We start from the raw sequence: 23,575 nt of genomic DNA, 5'->3' as shown, positions 1-23,575 counted from the left end.
GGACGTGGCCATGCCCATCTTCCTTGCTGACAGCGTTGAGCATCTCATAAATGAGCCTGTTCCGTTGGGGTGGGCTACATGGGGGGAGGGGGGGGATTAGGTCAGGGCGCAGTGGTCCCAGTGAGTGGGGTATGGGGGCTCCCAGAGTGAGCCTCAGAGCCTGGGTGATGCTGATGCGGTCGGCCCCATGGCCTGCTCCCGCCTACTCTGGCACAGTCTCCACACTGACTGCAGCCGTGGTGGCAGGCCCGGCCTCGACTTTGCCTGTGGCACAAGGGGGCACAATCCACACAAAGCTCAGTGCAGCAGTGTGGTAGCCACAAGCCTGGCAGTCAGGACGGGCCGTGGCGGCCACCTGCTCTAAATCACGTCCCCCTGCCTAGCCCTGACTTCTCACAGGGTCCTGGGGACCCCCCAGCACCCCCAGCACCCCCGAGCTGTCTCAGCCTTTCCCTGTGGCACTGTCAGCTGCACAGGGGGCAGTGCCCAGCCTGTGACTCACTCCTCTCCTTTCACCTTGGCCTAAGCACTAAATATAGACTCTCCCAGCCTTCTCCATCTCTAGGCAGAAGAGCAGCCTGGTCTGCAGTCTCCCCTGTGGGGGCTGGACTGGAGAGGGCTGCTGGGGGCCTGGAGGGGAAGGGTGCTGATAGGTGTGGGGACCTCCAGGCTCCCTCCCACTTCAGCCAAGCAGCTCTGCAGGCACTGGCTTAAGGCTGAGAGATCAGAAATTCCATGGCAGTTGGGGGCTGCAAAACCATGTACCTGGATGGTGCGCTGCTTCCCCATGTGTGACCCAGGTTCAAGCCCAACCCCCACGCTTTGCAGGACCCTTCTGTGTGATGGGATCTCTCCCTCCCTCCACTTGTCTCTAAAAGAAGGGGTGATGAGGCAGGTGCCACAGGACACCAGCTGCACAGCTCTTCTGCTGAGCCTTGGGCACCCGGTGGGACAACGTGTACTCATGGTACAATGACCCAGGGCCTCATGAATGACACATCTTATCTCTAACTGCTAGAGGTCTCCGCACAAGTGTGGTGAGAATATTTCAGCAGCTGGCTCTCTGGAGACACACACACACAGACACACACACACACACTACATATCCAAAAAGCAGGCAACTTGGCCCAGGTTCTCTTATCTATAACATAATAAAATGTATTTTTGTGCTGATGCCTGTTTCTTTCTTCCTCTAGGAGGACTAACTGATTTTTCTTTCTTTCTTTCTTTCTACTAAGAACACTGAGTGCTCCCAGCCTGGCTCCCACAGGCCAGTATCTAAGGGAGCAGTAAGCAAGTTCTCAGGAGGGAACTATTTTTAGCCACTGATCCTTCCTGCCCCGTCCCAGGGCAGGCCCCACCCTCTGTAAGCCAGTCCAGGATCCTGACCCCAGGGGAAGGTAGGGCCTGGAGGCAGACTTCAAAGGGCTTGGACAGGAGAAGGCAGGAATGAAAGTGGGAGGGAAAGTGCTTTCAGTCACAGAGAAGGCAGAAGCATGGCTTGAGAAGTACCTAGCAAAAGCAGTCCTCAATCAGGTCCACTACTAGAGGGTAACATCGGCATATCATCTTGCTGGTTCAAGCTGCAGAGACCATGGCAGCCCAGTGGAGACCAAGGCCTCTCTCTCCCTTTGCGACACAGTAATTCAGATAAAAGGTCCTCTTTCCTTAGGCCTCGGAGCATTACTGACCTGAAGCTGTTACAGAATTGTCAGTGGTCGGCATCCACACCCAAAGAAGCTTCAATGCTGTGGTTTCTTTTTTTTTTTTTCTTTTAATATTTATTTCCTTTTGTTGCCCTTGTTTTATTGTTGTAGTTATTATTATCATTGTCATTGTTGGATAGGACAGAAAGAAATGGAGAGAGATGGGGGAAGGGAAAGGGGAGAGAAAGACAGACACCTGCAGACCTGCTTCACCGCTTGTGAAGCGACTCCCCTGCAGGTGGGGAGCAGGGGGCTTGAACCCAGATCCTTATGCCTGTCCTTGCGCTTTGTGCCACGTGTGCTTAACCCGCTGTGCTACTGCCCGACTCCCAATGCTGTGGTTTCTTTCTCTTCCCTACCTCTCTTCCTTTCTGGGGGAAGAAAAAATTTGCCAACATGAACTAAGAAGGAAATTCTGTCAATTCTGGGCTCTCCTTGACTCAGGGTAAAGTTCTACATGCAGGAAGAAACCAATTTTTTAAATTTTTATTAGATGGTTATTAGATAGAGGCAGCCAGAAATTGAGATGGTAGGGGGGAGACAGAGAGGGAGAGAGACAAGACACCTACAGCCCTGTTTCACCACTTGTGAAGTTTCCCCCTGCAGGTGGGACTGGGGGCTTGAAGCTGGGTCCTTGTGCGTTGTAACATGTGTGCTCAACCTGGGGGTGGGGTGCCCAAGGAGACGAGGAGAAACAGACCAGGCACTAGGGTGATGGCTTACCTGGCTGGGTGCTGCATTGGCATGGACAAGGACCTGGAGTGACCCCAGCACTACGTGGGAGAGCACTATGGCACCAGGGGAAGGGCCACAGATGGCAGAGCGATGCTGTGGTGCCTTTCCTCCCTCTCTCTCTCTCTCTTGTTTTTCTCTTTCTCTCTTTCTGGGCAGGATGAAAACACTGGACAGGAAGCAGTGAATTACACATGTGAAATGCCCTGGCACAGTAAAAGAGGAGGAGGAAGTGAAGGAGGAGGAGAGGGAGAAAGGGTAGAAAGGAGGAGGAGGAGATAGAGGAGGAAGAAGAGGGAGGAGAAGTTGAAGAGAAGAAACAGTTTTGGAGAAGACTAGAAAAGTCTGGGAAGAAGCGACAGGTAAAGAAAAGGCTTTTGGGGGATCTGGCAGTAGTGCAGCAGGTTAAGTGCAGGTGGTGCAAAACGCAAGGAACAGAGTAAGGACCCTGGTTCGAGCCCCCGGCTCCCCACCTGCAGGGGAGTCACTTCATAGGCGGTGAAGCAGGTCTGCAGGTGTCTGTCTTTCTCTCCCCCTCTCTGTCTTCCCCTCCTCTCTCCATTTCTCTCTGTCCTATCCAACAACGACAACATCAATAACAACAATAACTACAACAATAAAACAACGAGGGCAACAAAAGGGAATAAATAAAATACTAAAAAAAAGAAACTTAAAAAAAAAAGACACAGAGAAGGGGCTGGTGTGACATCCCTGGTGTGACAGGGCTACATGTGGTGTGTCAAGACTTGGGCCTGGTGCGATGCCTGACCAGATGAGAGCTGGTATCCCTCCACCTCTGGTTATTTTTCTGTTTGTTTTTCTTGCTTTGTCTACTTATTTCAATTTTCTTTTTCTACTTTTTACATAGATGCAGAGAGGCAGTAAGAGTGAAGGAGACCACAGCCCTGAAGCTTCCTCCAGTGTGGTGGGGGCTGGGCTTGAACCTGGCTCGTGGACTATCCAAGTGAACTATTTCATCTGCCCTTTTCTGTTCTTGTTTGTTTTTACAGAAGTGGTGTTTGAGACAGTGATGGCCAGGGCAAGGGAGAGGAGGCACACTCACATCCACAGCAGAGGTGTCTAGGAGAAATAAACAGGGAGGGAGGGAGGGCAGGCGGGAGGGATAGAAGAAAGACAAGTAGAGAGAAAGAAGAAAGGAAAGAGGGACAAGGGGGACGGAGGAAGGGAGGAGAGAAAGAGAGAGAAAAAAGGAACAAGGGAGGAAGGAACAGAGGGGAGGGAGGAAGGGAAGGATGGGAAACAGATTTCCAGAGACTAGGTGGTGGTGCACCCAGTTAAGTGTACTAGTACTAGGCACAAGGAATCACAAGTACCAGGGTTCAAACCCCCTGCTCCTCACCTGCAGGAAGACACTTCACAAGCAGTGAAGCAGGTCTGCAGGTGTTTCTCTGTCTCTATCTCCCCTCCTCTCTCAATTTCTCTCTGTCCTATCTAATAAAATAAAATGAAATAAAATTTTTTTTTTTAAATTCTCAAATCGTAAACTAAGCCACCTGGTAGGCAGGAAACAAGGCACTCCACTCTTTGGCATAAGCTAGGGTGGGACATTTGGTGCTGGCTGGAGCAAGGATGATGCCGGAGTGTAAAGGCCATGAACTCTGGCAGGCACCCAGGCGCTGGCCAAAAGAATGTTCCATGAGATATTTTTAACTACTGCCCACCACGCAGTGGACAGGAAGGCAACCCGCTGTCCACCCCACCCTGGACCCCACCCTGTGAGGCCTCCCTGGAGCAGGGCATGGTGGGCTCCCGGCTATGCCCGTGGTGATGTGGCCCCGCTTCCTGGCGTGGCTGCTTCCTCCCTAGCCCAGACCAAATGGTTTCTGGCCAGGCAGCCAGAAGCGGATGCCCAGAGGCCAGGGGAGACCATCTTGGGCCCCCAGAGCCTGGGCAACATCTGTACTGAGCAGGCTGGCTTTTTAATCAGCTGGGTGGGCTGGGACAAAGCTCTTTTTTTTTTTTTTTTGGCCTCCAAGGTTCTCACTGGGGCTCAGTGCCTGCACTACAAATCCACCGCTTCTGGAGGCCATTTTTTCTCCTTGTTGTTGCTGTTGGATAGGACAGTGAGAAATGGAGAGAAGAGGGGAAGACAGAGAGGAGGAAAGATAGACACACCTGCAGACCTGCTTCACCGCTTGTGAAGCGACCCTCTTGCAGTTGGGGAGCAGGGGGCTTGAACCAGGATCCCTACGCAGGTCCTTGTGCTTTTTTTTATCATGTGTGCTTTACCCACTGTGCTACCGCCCGGCCCCCTATAGCTCACTTTTGCCATGTGCTTGACCCAGACTCAGGCCTAGTCGCCTCACCACACTGGAGGAAGCTTCAGTGCTACGGTCTCACTCTCCTTCTGCCTTTCTGTCTCTATCTAAAAACAGACAAATAAACGTGAGGTCACTATGCACAGGACCCAGGCTTGAGTCCCTGGCTACCACATGGGGGCAGCCACAGGGGTAAGCTTCATGAGCAGTGAAGCAGTGTTGTGGAGTCTTCTCCCTGTCTTCCTCTTCCCTGCTCTCTCACCCTCCAAAGGAAAGAGAAAAAAAAAAATGCTTGCCAGAGGGGGATCAGGCGGTAGCACATGTGGCGAGAAGCGCAAGGACCCGCATAAGGATCCCGGTTGGAGCCCCCGGCTCCCCACCTGCAGGGGAGTCACTTCACAAGCGGTGAAGCAGGTCTGCAGGTATCTATCTCTCCCCCTCTCTGTCACCCCTCCTCTCTCCATTTCTCTCTGTCCTATCCAACAACAACAACATCAATAAGAATAATCACAACAACAAGAGCAACAAAAGGGGGAAAAAATGCTTGCCAGAAACTGTGGAGTCACGCAGGCACTGAGTCTCAGTCATAACACTGGTGTCAGACCAGAAAAAGGAAACTGAGGGGGGAGGAGGAGAGAAAGATTCCAAAACAAGAGAGATCCCTTGTTCTAATTTTGTTTTTTATTTTTATTAGAAAGATAGGAGGAGAGAGAGAAAAAAACCAGACATCAGTCTGGTACATGTGCTGCCAAGGATTGAACTCAGGATTCATGCTTGAGAGTCCAGTGCCTTAGACGCTGCACCACCTCCTGGACCATGAGAAAAAGAATCATTGAAGGAACATTCCAGTGAGAAAAGTGTGCTATAGAGAGGCCAGGTGGTGGCACACCTGGTTAAGCACACACACTACAGCAAAGACCCGGATTCAAGCCCCCGGTCCCTACCTGCAGGGGGAAAGCTTCACGAGTGGTGAAGCAGGGCTGCAGGTATCTCTCTGTCTCTTTCCCTCTCTCTCCCTTTCCCTTCTTAATTTTTCTGTCTCTATCCAATAAATAAATAATAAATAAATAAAGTGTGCTATTGACATGAAATGTGTCCAGGGAAGGATACAGAAAACTGACAGATTGGGCAGGGGATAGATAGCATGATGGTTATGCAAACAGACTCTCCTGCCTGAGGCTCCAAAGTCCTAGCTTCAACCCCACCCCCACCAGAAGGGAAGGGAAGGGAAGGGGAGGGAAGCGGAGGGGAGGGAAGGGGAGGGGAGGGAAGGGGAGGGAAGGGGAGGGAAGGGGAGGGGAGGGGAGGGGAGATAAGAAAAAAGAAAAAAGGAAAGAAAGCACAAGAAAAGAAAAAAAGGAAAGGAAAGGGAGGGGAAGGGGAGAAGGGGAAGGGGAGAAAGGGAAGGGGAGAAAGGGAAGGGGAGAAGGGGAAGCAGAAGGGGAGAAGGGGAAGCAGAAGGGGAGAAGGGGAAGGGGAAAAGGAGAAGGGGAAGGGGAAGGGGAGAAGGGAAAGTGGAAGGGGAGAAGGGGAAGGGGAGAAGGAGAAGGAGAAAGGGAAGGGGAGAAGGGGAAGGCAAAGGGGAGAAGGGGAAGGGGAGAAGGGGAAGGGGAGAAGGGGAGAAGGGGAAGGGGAGAAGGAGAAGGGGAGAAGGAGAAGGGGAAGGGGAGAAGGGGAAGGGGAGAAGGGGAGAAGGGGAAGCAGAAGGGGAGAAAGGGAAGAGGGGAAGGGGAGAAGGAGAAGGGGAAGGGGAGAAGGGGAAGGGGAGAAGGGGAAGGGGAGAAGGAGAAGGGGAGAAGGAGAAGGGGAAGGGGAGAAGGGGAAGGGGAGAAGGGGAAGCAGAAGGGGAGAAAGGGAAGGGGAGAAGGGGAAGGGGAGAAGGAGAAGGGGAAGGGGAGAAGGGGAAGGGGAGAAGGAGAAGGGGAGAAGGGGAAGGGGAAGGGGAGAAGGGGAAGGGGAGAAGGAGAAGGGGAGAAGGAGAAGGGGAGAAGGAGAAGGGGAAGGGGAGAAGGGGAAGGGGAGAAGGGGAAGCAGAAGGGGAGAAAGGGAAGGGGAGAAGGGGAGAAGGAGAAGGGGAAGGGGAGAAGGGGAAGGGGAGAAGGGGAAGGGGAGAAGGGGAAGGGGAGAAGGGGAAGGGGAGAAGGGGAAGGGGAGAAGGGGAAGGGGAGAAGGGGAGAAGGAGAAGGGGAAGGGGAGAAGGGGAAGGGGAGAAGGGGAAGGGGAGAAGGGGAGAAGGGGAAGGGGAGAAGGGGAAGGGGAGAAGGAGAAGGGGAGAAGGAGAAGGGGAAGGGGAAGAGGAAGGGGGGAAGGGGAGAAGGGGAAGGGGAGGAAAGGAAACTGGCAGGTGAGAAAATGCCCTGTCTAGAAGTTCTGTGGGGAGGGAGAACTTCTACCAGCTGGCTCACTGACGATTATCTCCCAAGCACTCAGACCCTAGGACTCCTACGACTGACCCTGACCTAGCCTGACCTAGCGAGCGGGGCAGCCTGAGGGAAGGGAAGGGCCAGGCATCAGAGCTGCAAGTCAAGCTTCACTCTCACCTGGTGGTCCCTGCCGCGGGCCACACGCTGCAGTGACAGGGACAGGCAAAGCCCCAGCCAGGGGACCAGCCTCCGTGCTGGGCCTTTCATGGCCGAGAGGACAGCTTGTATTCAGCTACATCTTGTCATTTCCAACAGGACTCATCCTGGCCAAGCACGCAGGCAGCACAGTGGGGAGGAGAAGCAGCCTGTGTTGACTAAGGGTTCACTCTGACCCAAGCCAGGACGGGCTCCACCCAGACTGCTTATCAGCAAGGGGCTGCTCACAGAAGCCAGCAGGGGCCAGAGGGCTCTATTTATCTACTTATTTTTAAAACATTTATTTATTTACTATTGACTAGAGGCAGAGAAATTGAGAGGGGAGGGAAGAGACAGAGAGGGAGAGAGACAGACACCCGCAGCCCTGCTTCACCTGCTTTCCCCCTGCAGGTGGGGACTGGGGGCTTGAACCTCTGTCTTTATGCACTGTAGAGTGTGCACTCAACCAGCTGCACCACCGCCTGACCCCTCAATTTGTTTTTTAAAGGTTGACTTATGTAGGGGCCAGGTGGCTATGTATCCAGTTACCATGGCGATACACATGGTACCAAGCACTAGGAACTAGGACCCACTAGGTGGGTCCAGGCCCCTGGTCCCCACCTCCGGGGCGGGGGGGGGGGGGGGGCTTCATGAGCCACAGGGGTCTCTGTCTCTCTTCCTTGCCAGTCCTAGCAAATGAAATGAAGTAAAATAAAATGAGCAGTACCTGCCTGTGGATGGATGGACATGTTCCCAAGGAAGGAACCACTCAGTGCTGCAGGCACGGGGGTGGGGGGTGGGTGGTGGATGGACAGAGCCACTGAGGGCATGACTGCTGCCACCCTCACAACTAAACACCACCAGCTACAGCATGGCCGGCTTCCAACACCCGGCACACTGCCTCCCCAAGCACCGCTCAACCCTGGTGGCTGATGACAGTGCTGGGGGTTGAACTTGGCCTCAGAGTCTCAGGCATCAAAGTCACTTGCAGAACCATGATGCTGTCTCCCTGTCTGTGCTGCAGATGCCACTTGAGGGGAGGGGAGGGGAGGGAAAGGGAGGGGAGGGGAGGGGAGAGGAGGGGAGGGGAGGGGCTGTATGGGTGCATACCAGGGGATTCAGTGACTCCGGACCTCTCCAGAAGTGAGGAGGGATGCAGGGCTGTTTACTAGTGACGTATTTGGTGGCTCAGAGAAATAACATTTCCAGAGGCTGTCGGTAGAGCGTTCAGTTATGAACATATATCAGCATGCGCAAGGTTCCAGGCTAGCCCCTGGCTCCCCATCTGCAAAGGGGTCACTTCACAAGTGGTGAAGCAGGGCTGCAGGTGTCTCTCTTTCTCCCTGTCTATCTCCCTTCCTCTCTCAATTTCTCTCTGTCCTATCAAAGAAAGGAAGGGAGGGTGGGAGGGAAGAAACTGTCCCTATGTATCAACCAACATGTCAACAACTGTTCTGTAGATCCTCCCCCAATAAGATCATCATCATCAAGGTCACGGTCACAATGTCTTGGTCGTGGAAGAGCACCCTGTCTGCAGAACTGTCAGGCCTGGCACCCCCCAGGCTGGGAGCAGGGATCAGGCCCTGCAGTCACTGTGGAAAGCCAGGGGCTGTGACAGTGGGGTGGCTGGGTCAGCTCGTGAGGGTGCAGCCAATGGAGAGACAGGAGGCATGAGAAGGAGAGGCTGGAGGCCCAGGAGAGATAAATGAGGAACAAAGGCAGGAAAGAATGAGACCTGAGGGGCTGCGCAGGGGCTGCAGCGTCCTGTGGAGTCCTCCCTGGGGGGTGGTCCCCATGCCTGGCCCCCGTGATACCCCATCCCTGGGTGCCATGAGCCTGCCCTCACTGGATGGGCACTCGGGCTCCTCTAGGCTCCCCCCCCCCCCAGCATCTTATCAGGCCCCAGCAGGCCCAGAACAGCCCCTCAGCTTCCCGATAAAGAGGGAGCCTGCCAGATTCAGCATGAGGTGACAGCAGGGCAGCAGCGAAGGGAGTGCCCGAGTCCTGGAGGCTGAGCACCCAGTCCACTGCCCACTCCCAAGTATCCCCACATGAAGGCAGACCCACCGTCACACCGCCCCGTTCCCATCCCAGCCTGCGATCTCCTCACCTATCCCGAGACCTGGGGAGACAGCAGCATGGTTCTGCAGAAGATGCTCATGCCTGAAGCCCTGAGGTCCCAGGATCAATCCCCAGCACCACCATGATAGAAAGCTGAGCAGGGCTCTGGATGGGGGTGGGAGAGGGGAGAGAAATAAAGAATGGGGACGTGCTCGCTTCGGCAGCACATATACTAAAAAAAAAAAAAAAAAAGAGTGGGGAGATAACATACTGGTTATGCAGAAAGACCTTCATGTCCGCAGCACCAAAGGTTCCAAGTTCAAATCCCAGTACCACCAGAAACCAAAAGTTAAGCTGATCTTTGATAAAATAAATAAATTAAATAAATCAGTCTGAGACAGACAATGAAGCCCACAGGAGAAAAAAAATTTAAGATGGGCCAAAAATAGGAAAGCACTTGTGTGTGTGTGCGTGTGCGTGTGCGTGTGCATGTGTGTATGCTAAATTTATTACTGGATAGAGACCAAGAGAAATTGAGCGGGAGGAGAGGAAGAGAGGGAGAGAGACAGACACCTGCAGACCTGTTTCACCACCCGTAAAGTTTTCCCCCTGGGGACTAGGGGCTTGAATCCTGGCCTTTGTGCATTGTAGTGTGTGCACTTAACCAGGTGTACCACAGAATGCCCCCCCTCTTTTTTAAAAAACAGAAATAGAGATAGATAGATAGATAGATAGATAGATAGGACGGGAGATATCACAGCACCAAAACTTCCTTAAAAGTGGTGGGGGATGGGCTTGAGCCTGGGTTGCTTGCGTGGGTCACACACAGCAAAGCAGCACACAAGGACCCACCTGAGCTACCCCACCGACACCACGTGGAATGTTTAATTCCACACATGTAAGGAAATGAACTGACACACCTCTTCAGCAATTATTTTGCTCTTCTGAGGCTCACATAAATGAGGGAAGAAAAATCTCCCTCCCTTTTTTTTTGCCTCCAGGAGAATCGCTGGGACTCAGTGCCTACACTACAAATGCACTGCTCCTGGAGGCCATTTCCCCCCATTTTTTAGATAGGAACAGAGAGAAATTGGGAGGGGAGGGGGAGACAGACAGGGGAGAGAAAGACAGACACCTGCAGACCTGCTTCACCACTTGTGAATCAGCTTCCCTGCAGGTGGGGAGCCAAGGGCTTGAACTGGGATCCTTGCACAGGTCCTTGCACTTCATACTATGTACACTTAACCCACTTTGCTACCGCCTGGCCCCCAAATCTGCCTTTCCCCTCCTCTTTTAGATAGAGAGAAGAGACACCACAGTGAGATGCTGCCCATTTGGGAGCCAGGTTGAGTGCATATGTTACAATGAGCAAGAACCCGGGTTCAAGCCCCCGGTTCCCACCTGCAGGGGGAAAGCTTTACAAGTAGTGAAGCACCGCTACAGGTGTCTCTCAGTCTGTCTCTTCCTCTTTATCACCCCCTTCCCTCTTGATTTCTGCTCTCTATCCAATAAATAGATTTAAAAAAAAAATTTTTTTTTAAGAATCTTCTCCATTATAGGTACTCCCACATGGGTAGCTGGGGGCTTGAACCTGGACCCTTGAGAGTTGTAGCATGTGCACTGACTGACTGGCTGAGCCATCTCCCAACCCTACCCACAGGCCATTATAATTGGGGTCTATTCCAAACAGCGTGGCCACTGGTGCTAGAATTGTGCGTCCCCAGCAAGAATGAAGAAAGGAGCCAGTCATGAGCCAGGAACAATCCGCCTCCCCTCCTCGGTCCCAAGCAGCATACGAGAAAGCCTGGTCCAGCTGGAGGGCGGCCAGCTCTCGGCTCTCGTCCTGTCACTGTGTGTCCCTCGCACCCAGCCCTCCCCTGGCCGGCGCCCCCACCCTCAGTCCCACCCGGCATTTTTCTCATGTGCCCTGGGGACCAGACAGTCACTCCAGAAGAAGACGGGGCCCACCTCCCACACCCAGGCCTCAGTGCCAGTCTGTACTCAGGTGCTGCATCTGGTGCATGTGACCCACCACAGCACAGGCGAGGAGCCTTGGCATCAAACCCGGGCACCTTAGCACCAGGGCCCACAGAGAGGTGCTGGGGGGGAGGGGGGCTGGGGCTGAGAGGGCAATTTTGGTCAGCACAAATGGTTCAACAGTGTCAGAGCAGCTGGTTCCTGGAATGAACCAGGCCCCAGGAAGCAGCTCTCACACTTCATCTGCAACTACTGACGTGAGATGCGTTTCAAAAATAAAATAAAGTAAAAAGGAAAGCATTGCTCCACAGAGATAAAAGTCAAGGCGCAGACATGCTGCCTGTCAAAAAGAAGTCTCTAGGGGGCGGGTGGTGGCACACCTGGTTGAGCACATGTATTACAATGTGCAAGGATCTGAGGCCTATCTCCCCCCCCCCACCTGCAGGGGCCTCTCTCCTGCCCCTCTCATTTTCTGGCTATCTCTATCCAATAAAGATGATAAAAATTGTTAAGTCTCGGGGGTCGGGCGGTAGCTCAGTGGGTTAAGCGCACGTGGCACGAAGCACAAAGACAGGCATAAGGATCCCAGTTTGAGCCCCTGGCTCCCCACCTGCAGGGGAGTCACTTCACAGACGGTGAAGCATGTCTGCAGGTGTCTATCTTTCTCTCCCCTGTTTTCCCCTCCTCTCTCCATTTCTCTCTGTCCTATGCAACAACAATGACATCATCAACAACAATAATAATTACAACAACAATAAAACAACAAGGGCAACAAAAGAGAAAAAAAATAAAATAATAAATTAAAAATATTTTTAAGTCTCTACACTGACAGAACAGCTCACTTGGATAGCGGGCTGCTTTGCCATGTGCACAAGCTGCATTTGAGCCCGGCCCCCACCACACAAGAGGGAGCTTTCGTGATGTGGCCTCTTTCACTCTCTTGGCTTTCTCTGACTCTGTCAACAAAACAAAACCCACCCAGGGGCTGGGGTCTTCTGGAAACTGTTGGAAACACCGACCAGGCAGGAGCCGCAAAGCCAGGGCCAGCCCTGTGGTATCTCATTTGGATGTCCAAGAACAAGAACACGGCAGTGGCCAGACTGGACATCACCAGCACGGCTCACAGTGGGTGGGGCCTTGGGGCCTCAGGGCCTCTGGATACCAGCGGGGCTACAAGCAGGCCTGGTCAGGCAGACCAGGGTCCTAGCACCCCACCCCAGCCCCTGCTATCTACCAGTCGCCCTTCTGGCAGCTCAGAGGCAGAGGGCAGGGCTCGCAGGCATCGGTCTCCAGTGTGATGCCAGCACGGCACATTCAGCAGTGATACTATGTGTGGGTCCTTCTCTCACTCAGTTTTGTAGCAGGCTGAGGAGACACATAAAGGTTCTGCGAAAAAGGCTCTCCTGCCTGAGGCTCTGGTTCTCCAATTTCAATCCCCAGCACCACTATGTAAACCAGAGCTGAGCAGGGCTCTGATTATTCAATAATAATAATAATAATAATGACTCTGAAAAAAAAAAAAAAAAAAGACTCTCATGCCTGTAGCTCTGAAATCCCAGGTCCAATGCCCAGGGCCACCATTGGCCAGAGCTGAGCAGGGCTCTCTGGGAAAGGGAAGAGGCCGACCACTTCTGTAGACTGGACTTCTGTAGACTGTAGCAGGAGATTAACTGCTACACCAGGTGTGCCACTGCCCGGCCCCTATTATTACATTTTTTTTTTTTAAGAAAGCGTCCTATGTCAGAAAAACAATGACTGCATTTTAAGGGATTTCAGTTAACACCTGGCAGAAGATGGCTTATAATTTCAGCATGTAAGGACTAACACTGAAGCGCTGCATCTTCACACAGTGATTAGAGGTATTTCTTGTTCTACATTTGGGGGGGGGGATCTCCTGCCTCAGGGGACGAGTCAGCGCCACAGCCATCAAGACAAGAATGACAGTGACACTAAGGGCTGCAGCTCTCATGGATCAATTGTAACTTATCATCATCTACCAGACACTGTTCTAGGAGCTTGCTAGTTTCCCGGCTTCCTTGTGAGGTGGGTACAGCTAGAAGCTTGCTCCTACAGACACAGAAATGGAGGCACAGAGAGGTCAAGTAACTTGTCCCGTGTCACACAGTGACTAACAGAGCTGTCACTTGATGCCTCGTGGTTCAGAGGTCTGGAACCACTGAACAGTCTCTGTACACATATCTGCTCTCACCATATTCTCTTTAAAAAAAAAAAAGTTGAGGGGGCCAGGTGGAGGCACACCTGGTTAAGTGCACATAGTACTAAGCACAAAGGACCCACACAAGGACCCGGGTTCAAGCCCCCAGTTCCCTACCTGTGGGGTGGGGGTGGGGGAGCTTCCCAGGCAGTGTGGGGGTTTGAACCCCAGGTGTGCAAGCTGGTGCTCAGACAGGCTCAGCTCCCTCATGAGGTCTGTGATCATTCTAGCTCTGAAGGAACCCCATTCTGTCACTGTCACATGCGAGTTAGAGGTGGGGGGAGGGAAGAAGGCCCAGACTGTAAGCCAGGACTGAATCCAGGCCTCTGGCAGCTACAGTCTCACAGCCTCTCTCTCTCTCTCTCTCTCTCTCTTTTTCTTTGCTTCACCAGGCTCTGGGGGAAGGGACCACTGAGCAGGGCTGCTCCTGGCCCAGCAGAGAGGACACTGGGACCCAAAGCACATGGGGGGAGGAGGGTACCAACACTTAAAGAGCAGCCAGAAGCTCGGGCTCTGGCCTGTCTCTCCCTCCCATTAAGTAGATAAATCTCGATGCTGGGCACAGAAAGGGGCTGGAGGCAACCAACCTTCTACAAACTGCCAATTCATGACTTTGAAAAAAAAAAAAAAAGGAGGGGGCTTTCTTTCTTTAAGAGATTGAGAACCAAAGCATCCCTCTGGCGCATGTGATGCTTGAGATCAAACCTGGGACCTCATGCTGGAGAGTCCGGAACCGTATCTACTGTACCACCTCTGGGCCATCAGTCCCTAGCTGTTCAACAGAAGCCTCCCCAGTCACGGCTTCCCATGTGACATCTAGGCGCTCAGAGTCCTGGTACCCATCTGGCCTGATAGCCTGCTCTCTGATCTGAGCATCCTCTCTCCCTCCTTCCCTCGCCCTCCCCCACCTCTCCCCTCCACCCCCACCCCCCACCTCTCTCTCTCTCACACACACACACACACACACACCATTGCCCAGTTTGGGGGTCACTGACACAGGTTCCTACAGACAACAGCGTTCACAAAACAGCACCGGACAAACTCCTTCCTGATCCAAGGATGTGATTAGTTTAGCTGTGAGCCTGGAGGGGCTAGGCCACAGTAGGGAGCAGTAGGAGGCCACCCCCACCCTCCCCACCCCCACCCCTGCGGAGGGGAGGGAAGGGAAGGGGAGGGGAGGGGAGGGGAGGGGAGGGGGGAGGGCAGGGGAGGGGACAGGGGCCAGGCTGGTAAGGGGGAGCTGACAGGGCAAGTCTGTCTCTCCTGACAGGCGGAGACATGACTTCACTCACTGACTGTGTTTACACATAGCCCAGCCACTGGGGGTGGAGGGAGCTGGGGAAGATAGCAGAGTAAAGAAGAAAAAAAAAATTCATGCCTCAGGCAGCAAAGGTCCTGGGTTCAATCCCCAGCACCACCAGAGGCCAGAGCAGAGCAGTGCTCTGGTTAAAAAAAAAAAGAAGAGAAAACAGCTCTCAAGTCTACTGTAGGAGGGCCTGAAGGGGGTCTCCTTGGCCAGGGGGTGGGGTGGGGAGGACCTTGGTGAAGGGTGGCAACAAGTGAAGACAGCTGACTCTGAGGACCCAAGAGACAACATGAAGTCTTCCGGGAGAGGAGGCGGTGGTGGGCAGGTAAGTGGCTTCGTTATCTGGACCTGAAGGTCTTCTTACACCCTGTGTCCATCCTAGCTCTCACCCTGGGGTCCTCTGTGGCAGGCACGCAGAGGGTGTGTGCTGAATCCAGAACACCCAATGCAGACCACCCACTACTTACGTGATGATGACTACCATCTTGGCCCTCAGGGGTGGGAGATACTACAGAGGTCAAGCACTAGACTACCAGGCCTGGGGCCCCTGGTTCAAGTCCTGGCACCTCCCATGCCTAAACTAAAATTCCCTCTTGTGAGAATATTTTAAAGTAAATCAATCAATCAATAAACAACCTGGAGGGTGGGGTAGGTAGCATAATGGTTATGCAAAGAGGCTCTCATGCCTGAGGCTCCCAAGTCCCAGGTTCAATCTCCCACACCACCATCAGCATGAGCTGAGTAGTGCTCTGGCTAAAAATGCCAGGCAGGAGGGTGAGGAGGGGGGGAAGGCCAAGTTGAAGCAGCATTATGCAACTGGAATTCCAGGCCCAGGCCAGGAAACACAAAGGCCGCAGCTCCCACGGCAGCTGAAACCTGACCAGAGCCTGTGGAATCTTTGGCTCAGCTGGGACCAGTGGGCCTGGCCCAGCTCCCCGCATACTTGCTGCTGGGGGGTGGACAAGCGGGGCCTTGCCTGGAGCTGGCCCCGGCTGCCCACAGCAGGCAGCTCCCAGCTCAGCCCTGACTCCACCACTGCCACTGGGCCTGCCTCTCTGTACAGAGTCACCTTAAGACAGTAGACAACCTCCCCACCCCCCTGACTCCCCCAGACTAAGGCATGCCAGCGCTTGTGAAATGTCACCATGGTGGGAATACAGGGAATGGAGGGGCCATTCATTGTCAAGTAAGAGGGCACAGGCGATCGCTTGCTCACCTGATAGGCCCCAGCACCACACGAGGACACCCCGTGGCACCGAGGAAAGCTCTGAGGGCAGGGAAACAGTGCTATGGTTGTCGTTACCCCTGCCTCGCTCTAGAACAGAACACAGAAGGAAATGTCTGGCCCAGAAGCAGTGATAACATGCTTGTGTGAGGGCCCTCTGTGTGGGAGTGGGTGTACTGAAAAGACAACCAGACAACAGGAGGTTTATGCAAATCACACTTCTGAAAAGGGACTTGTTTCTAGACAATATGCAATAAAGCAAGTGACCCCTTCCGAAGAGGAGGCTGCAGGCATGTGCGGGTGGCCCAGCCACCCAGCTGCCCCCCTGCCCCGGTACTGGACAGAGAAGGCAGAGGGGCTCCCCCCGCCTCAAGGCAGTGTGTCATTTCTCTGCAAGTAGCAACAAGAGCCTGGATCAGGGACCAGTGTGTCCCTTCTACAAGCCAGGACTCAGCTCAGGAGGACAGAGCACAGGCCCTAGAGAGCTTTGGGACCCTGGGTTCTATCCTAGGATCACCATGAGTGGTAACAAAGGCTCTGCCATCTCTGCCCTGCTCCCTTCTAAGTAACAGAATGAAGAAATGGGTGCTGAGGGTAGCCTGTACGTGGGCAGAGCTCCCCTCCAACATGGGAACCCACAAGCCCAGCATGTAAACTTCACCATTCAATTGGCCAATAACAACAGACCAACAGTTTTTCAGACCTGGGAATCTCACCTCCCTGGGGCCAGGGCTGAGTAGCTGAAATTACAGGCTCAAGACAAAAGTACAAGGTTCTGAGACTCGGGGTCTAAGGTTCAAAGTTGCAGGTAAGACAGCAGGACTGCCATCCCCCCCCAAACACACACACCTGCAGCTTGCCCCCAACCCCCAGCTTCACTCTTCAACTGTCTACTGCCTACAGTCAAAAAAAAAAAAATCACATTATTTTGAGAGAGATTCACATAACTTTTACCATGGTGTGGTTTTTTTTTTTTTTTTTTTTTAAAGAAAAAATACTTATTAATTAACAGAAGACAGAAAGGGGCAGGTGGTGGTTGATCACATATGTTACAATGTACAAGGACCCAGGTTCGAGCCCCCAGTTCCCACCTGCAGGAGGAAAGCTTGCAAGTGGTGAAGTGGAGCTGCAGGAGTCTCTCTGTCTCTCTCCCTCTCTATCACCTCCTCCTCTCAGTTTCTGGCTGTCTCTGTCCAATAAATAAAGATAACAAATATTGCTGGTATGGACCTCTCACTGTGCCTAAATTATAAGATTCAACGTTATCCCAAGTATGAGCACATAGTAATGAAGCCATGCACATAGACTTTGGGAGCACCCACAAGTTCGGGCCCCCAATGGAGTTTTTGCAACCCAGCCTCTGTGTGTGTATATTGTGTGTATATTGGGGGGGGAGGGATGCCTACCCTAGGTTATTATTTAAGGTTTGTTTTTTGTTTTGTTTTAATATTTTATTTATTTTGCCTTTGTTGCCCTTTTTGTTGTTGTTGTTGTTATTGCCATTGTTATTCATGTTGTTGGTGTTAGATAGGACAGAGAGAAATGGAGAGAGGAGGCAAAGGCAGAGGGGGGAGAGAAAGACACCTGCAGACCTGCTTCACTGCCTGTGAAGCGAACCCCCTGCAGGTGGGAAGCTGGGGGCTCCAACTGAGATCCTTAAGGTGGTCCTTGCGCTTTGTGCCATGTGCGCTTACCACTGCGCTACCACCCAACTCCCGTTTTGCTTTGTTTTTAACCAGAGCACTGCCCAGCTCTGGCTCACGGTGGTGCAGGGAATTGAACCTGGGACTTGGGAGCCTCAGGCATGAGAGTGCCCTTGCAGAACCATTATGCTATTTTTATTCGCTTATTGTTATTTACTCACTTATTGTTATTTCTTTTCACACTGGAAAATTTATTTTTATTGCCACCACGGTTATTACTGTGACTCTGTACCAGCACCATGAGTCCAGTGATCCTGGTGGCCACTTCTATATATAGAGAGAAAGGGATATAAATTGAGGGTGGAAAGGGTGTGGGGAGAGAGAGAGAGAGAGAGAGAGAGACCTGCAGCCCTGCTTCACCACTCATGAAGCTTCCCCACAGGTGGGGACTGGGGTCTTGAACCCAGATCCTTGAGCATGGTAATGTGTGTGCTCTGCTAGGTGTGCAACTGCCCAATGTTATATTTTTACCAGAAACACTGCCAGGGCAAAGGGAGACAGCAGAATGGCTTTGCAAAACGACTCTTGTCTGAGGCTCTGAGGCCCCAGGTACAATCCCCAGCACACCTTGCAGTGCCAAGTAGGGCTCTGGTAAACAACAGCAAAACACTGCCACTCGATCCGACTGCCCACTTCATCTGGGAGAGCAGAGTCCGGGTTAACGTTTGGGTTGAGAGCAAGGGTGGCAGCTAACACTGAATGTGTGGGTGAGGGTTTTAAGCACTGTTTAGGTACTGTTCTTTCAACTATTTTAACCTCATATCGCTTTCTGCATTAGATAAACAGGAATTAGCAAAACAGAGAAATGGCCATGTTTCATTCCAAAATCACTCTAACTGAAGCTGGGTGGCTGGTGAAGCAATGGCTACAGTGTTGTTGGCCTTAAAAGCATGAGGTCCCGGGGGTGGGGCGGTAGCGCAGAGGGTTAAGCGCAAGGTGCTTTGCACATGGTGCAAAGCGCAAGGACCGGCTTAAGGATCCCGGTTTAAGCCCCTGGCTCCCCACCTGCAGGGGAGTCGCCTTCACAGGCGGTGAAGCAGGTCTGCAGGTGTCTGTCTTTCTCTCCCTCTGTTTCCCCTCCTCTCTCCATTTCTCTCTGTCCTATCCAACAACGACGACATCAATTATAACAATAACTACAACAACAATAAAACAAGGGCAACAATAAATAAATGAAGGAAGGAAGGAAGAAAGGAAGGAAGGAAGGAAGGAAGGAAGGAAGGAAGGAAGGAAGGAAGAAAGGAAAGCATGAGGTCCCAAGTCCCATCTCCAGCAGAGTGATGCTCTGGCACTAATAAATAAACCTTTTTCTTCTTTGTTTTTAATCACTCTCATCATCTGCGGGTACCCCAAAGTGCTGGGAAATTGTGCAGATGCAGTCACATCTGCCATGTTGCCCCCTCAGGCTATTGCTAGTTCCTGGAGAGTTGAGACATTCTCTGAGCGCCTGTTCTGCCATGTTGTGCCCTCAGGGCATTGTCTATTTCCCCGCCATAGTTGAAGTGCTTTGGTTACTCCTCCCCCTTCCTATTCTCTCGAGAGCTACTCCCATAAAAACCCTTCTTCTTCCGCACCTCACTCTCTTGCCCGCTCTTCACTTCGGTGTTTAGACGCAGGAAAGGCTACTGCGTGAGGCGGCCATTTTTGCTACCTCCATGTGGCCCACCCTGCTTCTCTCTCACCCAACTCTGAGGTGCCAGCGCAAATAAAGATTTGTGTTCCCTCTTCGCTCCGAATCTCCTCTCTCTCTTCTCCGCAGCGCAGCATGACACCAAAGCTTGGAATGTGTTCAACCCTCCTAATCCTGATTGACTCACTTTCTACTTAACCAACTCTATAGCTTTCTTGCATTTGGGAAGACAGGCCATCTGGGTGCCATCTTTTCTGACTTGTGTCAGCCCCACCATTTCTGTTCCTACAGTCCACAGCCCAACCTGCGGCCTCTGACGACCACCCCCAAACCATTTACACCCTCTCCTCCAGATTACCGGCGGGTACTTCAACACCAGCGCTAACCCTGATCCAGAAGCGGAAATGCCGGCGAGAACTTGAAGGGCCTCAGGACAAATTAGTGGTACGTCTGCAAGGAGTCTTGACAGCCCATCATCCCCACTGGTGACCCCACTGCTCAGCTCCTGAGCTTCATCTCCCATCTGTGGGGAACAGACTGCCAGAGAGGTCCTGGGCACTCAGACAACAGAAACACAGACACTGGCTTGGATTTATTAAACACTTTGTCCTGCTTTATATCGTGCTACCTTTCATTCACCAAGTTGCAGATGCTACCGTGACACCAACCTGACTTCCCTGGGCAGATGACCTCACCAGTGTGTCCTAGAACCTCCCTTCCCCAGAACCCTGCCCCACTAGGAAAAGACAGAAACACGCTTGGGGTGTGGATCCACCTACCAACACTCATGTCCATCAGAGAAGCAACTATAGAAGCCAGAACTCACACCTTCTGCTCCCCATAAAGAGTTTTGGTCCATACTCCCAGAGGAGGAGAAATGTTAGGGGTAGATGACCAGAGGCTTTTGAACTCCAACTTCATCAGGATCCAGAGAGAGAAGAGGAAAAAAGGAAGGACATTCAAAAGTAGTAACGCGGGGCGGGGCAGTAGTGCAATGGCACACATGACTGGAGTAAGGCTCGAACCGGTTCAAGCCCCTGGTTCCCCACCTGAAGGTGGGTCGTTTTCATGGCAATAACAACAAAAATGATATGCTGTGCAGTGGTTTAAGTGCATGTGGTGCAAAGCGCAAGGGCAGGCATAAGGATCCCAGTTCGAGCCCCCGGCTCCCCACCTACAGGGGAGTCGCTTCACAAGCAGTGAAGCAGGACTGCAGATGTCTCTCTTTCTCTCCCCCTCTGTCTTCCCCTCCTCTCTCCATTTCTCTCTGTCCTATCTAACAACGACGACATCAATAACTACAACAATAAAAAACAATAAGGGCAACAAAAGGGACAATAAATAAATATAAAAAAATTTTTTAAAGTAGTAATGCATGTAGATGTGACTTCAAAAGGAAGAGAAGGCGGGACCATAGGAAAAAATGGACAAAAGTACAGATAAACAGATAGTTATAGAAATAATAGTCAGCCCATATCTGTGACCTTGGGAGAACTACTGCAGTTTCCAGTGGAGGGAATGGGGATGCAGAACACTCGTGGTAGGAATGGTGTGGAATTGTACCTCTGTTATCTTGTAATTTTGTAAACCAATATTAAATCACTAATAAAAATATGAATGAGAGAAAAAAATAGAGAGAGAAAAAGATGACAGAACACTACTGTGGAGATGACAAGTCCTCTTTTGCGTCTTTGGTGATGTGCTGTCTGGCGACAGAGAGAAACTGAAGCCCGTGGGCCGTGAGAAACCAGAGTGAGGACCGCATTTCTAGAAGCTTAAAAATGAAGCCACTGAACTCCAGGAGCTCTGAGTACTAATACCAGCTGTGTTCTAGGACTAGTTATAAATTACTCAACTCTGGGAGTCGGGCGCTAACGTAGCAGGTTAAGTACACGTGGCGCAAAGCTCAAGGACCAAGTGTAAGGATCCGGGTTCGAGCCCCGGCTCCCCACCTACAGGGCAGTCGTTTCACAGGCGGTGAAGCACGTGTGTAGATATCTATCTTTCTTTCCCCCTTTGTCTTCCCCTTCTCTCTCCATTTCTCTCTGTCCTAACAATGGAGACATCAATAACAACAATAATAACTACAACAACAATGAAAAACAAGAGTAACAAAAGAGAAAATAAATATTAATAAAAAAATTACTCAACTCCAAGATGTCCTTTTGGATTTGATTTTTTTTTTATGGGAGTAGGAGGGGCGCTAGGCAGTGGCGCACCCAGTTAAGCGCACATAGTACTAGGTGCAGGAACCTGCTCGAGGATTCAGGTTCGAGCTCCCGGCTCCCCACCTGCAGGGAAAACTCTTCACAGGCAGTGAAGCAGCTCTATAGGTGTCTATCTTTCTCTCCCCCTCCTCTCTCAATTTCTCTCTGTCCTAACCAGTAAAGTGGAAAAAATGGCCACTATGAGCAGTGGATTCATAGTGCTGACACCAAGCCCCAGCAATAACTCTGAAGGCAAAAAAAAAAAAAAAAAAAAAGGGTGGGCAGGTGCCAGAACATCTGGTTAAGTGCTCACATTACTGTGTGCAAGGTCCTGGGTTCAAGTCCCTGGTCCCCACCTGCAGAAGGGAAGCTTCACGAGTGGTGAAGCAGGGCTGCGGGTGTCTCTCTCTTCCTCTTTATCTCCCCCCCTCCCAACTTCTCTGTCTCTATCCAATGATAAATAAATATATTTAAGAGTGGGACACGCACAGAAAGAGCCTGAAAGGGGCCACAGCAGAGAAGCTTCCTTCAGTGCAGTGAGGGCTGGGTTCGAACCTGGGTCTAGCACAAAAGCAGTGAGCTATTGTGCTGTCCGTCCCCCCTCCACTTTTTTTTTAACTTTTCTTTTTGCCAATGTACTGGTCAGTTCTGGCTTATGGTGGTGCTAGGGACTGAACCTGGGACCTCACTGCCTCAGGCACTGAAGTCTTTTTGCAGAGCCACTATGGTACCTCCCCAGCCCTTAGAAGTCTGTCAAGCCAGCAGAAACAACTGAAATCACAGAGCATGCACTGCAGGTCTGTTTGCTCTAGGCGTAAGGGTAAGTTTGACTCATCAAAACTAGAAGCTGCTATGCTTCAACGCATGAAAGACACCACCAAGAAAGAGAAAACAGCTCTCAGCATGGGACCCGGTGGGGGCCGGGGGAGATATGCCTCAATTGTTAGAACATGATGCCAGTATGCCTGAGGTGCCAAGGTCTCAGGTTCAATCCCCAGTACCACCAAATGAGTCTTTCTCACTCTCATTTAAAAAAAAAAAAAAAAATGATTGAGTATTGGCAACTCATACATTTAAGAAGGAACTTGGATCCAGAATTATAAAGAATTCATACTTCTATTTTAGCTTTTGTGAACAGTGCAGCTGTGAACACAGGGAGGCACTGACCTTTCAAAGTAACCTAAATGCCCAATGACAGACGACTGGATAAAGAAGTAGTGGAGGAGGGGAAGGACGACGGGGGTAGATAGCATAATGGTTATGCAAAGAGACTCGTGCCTGTGGCTCCAAAGCTCCAGGTTCAATCCCCCTGCACCACCATAAACCAGACCTGATCAGTGCTTTGGTAAAACTTAAAAGAAGGAGAAGGAAAAGGAAAAGTAATGGAGGGGCTGGTTAGCAATGCACCTAGCTGAGTGTCACATGGACCTGGGCTCAAGCCCCCATGCCTACCTGAGGAAGGGAAGCTTCACGAGTGGTGAAGCAGGGCTGCAGGTGCCTCTTCACCTTCTCTTCTCCACCTTCTCTCCCTCTTTTCCTCTCACTTTCTCTATCAATTAAAAAATAAATTAATTACAAAATTTTTGAGGGAAAAAAATAGAATACTACTTTGAAATTAAAAAAAAAAAAAAGATGAGATTTTTATCATTTGGAACAAAATGGACAGAACTGGAGGTGAAGGGTAACTGCCAGATGGTTTCACTTACGTGTGGAATACAGATAACTAAAAAGAACTTGCAAAAACATTACAGCAAAAAAATGAAACAAACAAAAATGGTGCCCAGCCCCACCACTCTGAAGGAAGCTGGTTACTATGCTTCCTTTCTCTCTCATCCTCTGCCTTTCTGTATCTCTCTCTCTCTCTCTTTTATTTTCTTTTTTTCTGAAAATGTCGGCCTGGAGCAGGAAAATCCCAGAGACAACCAAAGGGCACCCAGACTGTTTCTTAGACTTTGAGAACTACAGTGGGGGAGGGG

General features: G+C 51.6%; 1 protein-coding gene across 28 annotated transcripts in view; it reads right to left on the bottom strand.

Moving 5' to 3' along the window:
• MICAL3 (microtubule associated monooxygenase, calponin and LIM domain containing 3) overlaps positions 1–23,575 on the bottom strand; it is a 187,674-nt gene that overhangs the window by 148,628 nt on the left and 15,471 nt on the right. Inside the window, exon 1 of one of the 28 annotated variants that reach the window (XM_060191369.1) lies at positions 9,386–9,452. The exons of the other annotated variants lie outside the window; for them this stretch is intronic. The gene's annotated coding sequence lies outside the window, so the exon portion shown is untranslated. Of the gene's footprint in view, positions 1–9,385; positions 9,453–23,575 lie in introns of those variants that run through there. 28 annotated transcript variants of the gene reach the window in all.

The sequence above is a fragment of the Erinaceus europaeus genome, chromosome 5 (assembly GCF_950295315.1).
Source record: "Erinaceus europaeus chromosome 5, mEriEur2.1, whole genome shotgun sequence".
Lineage (NCBI taxonomy): Eukaryota > Metazoa > Chordata > Mammalia > Eulipotyphla > Erinaceidae > Erinaceus > Erinaceus europaeus.
The sequence above is the reverse complement of the archived record's forward strand: the minus strand, read 5'-3'. Positions and strand labels throughout refer to the sequence as shown.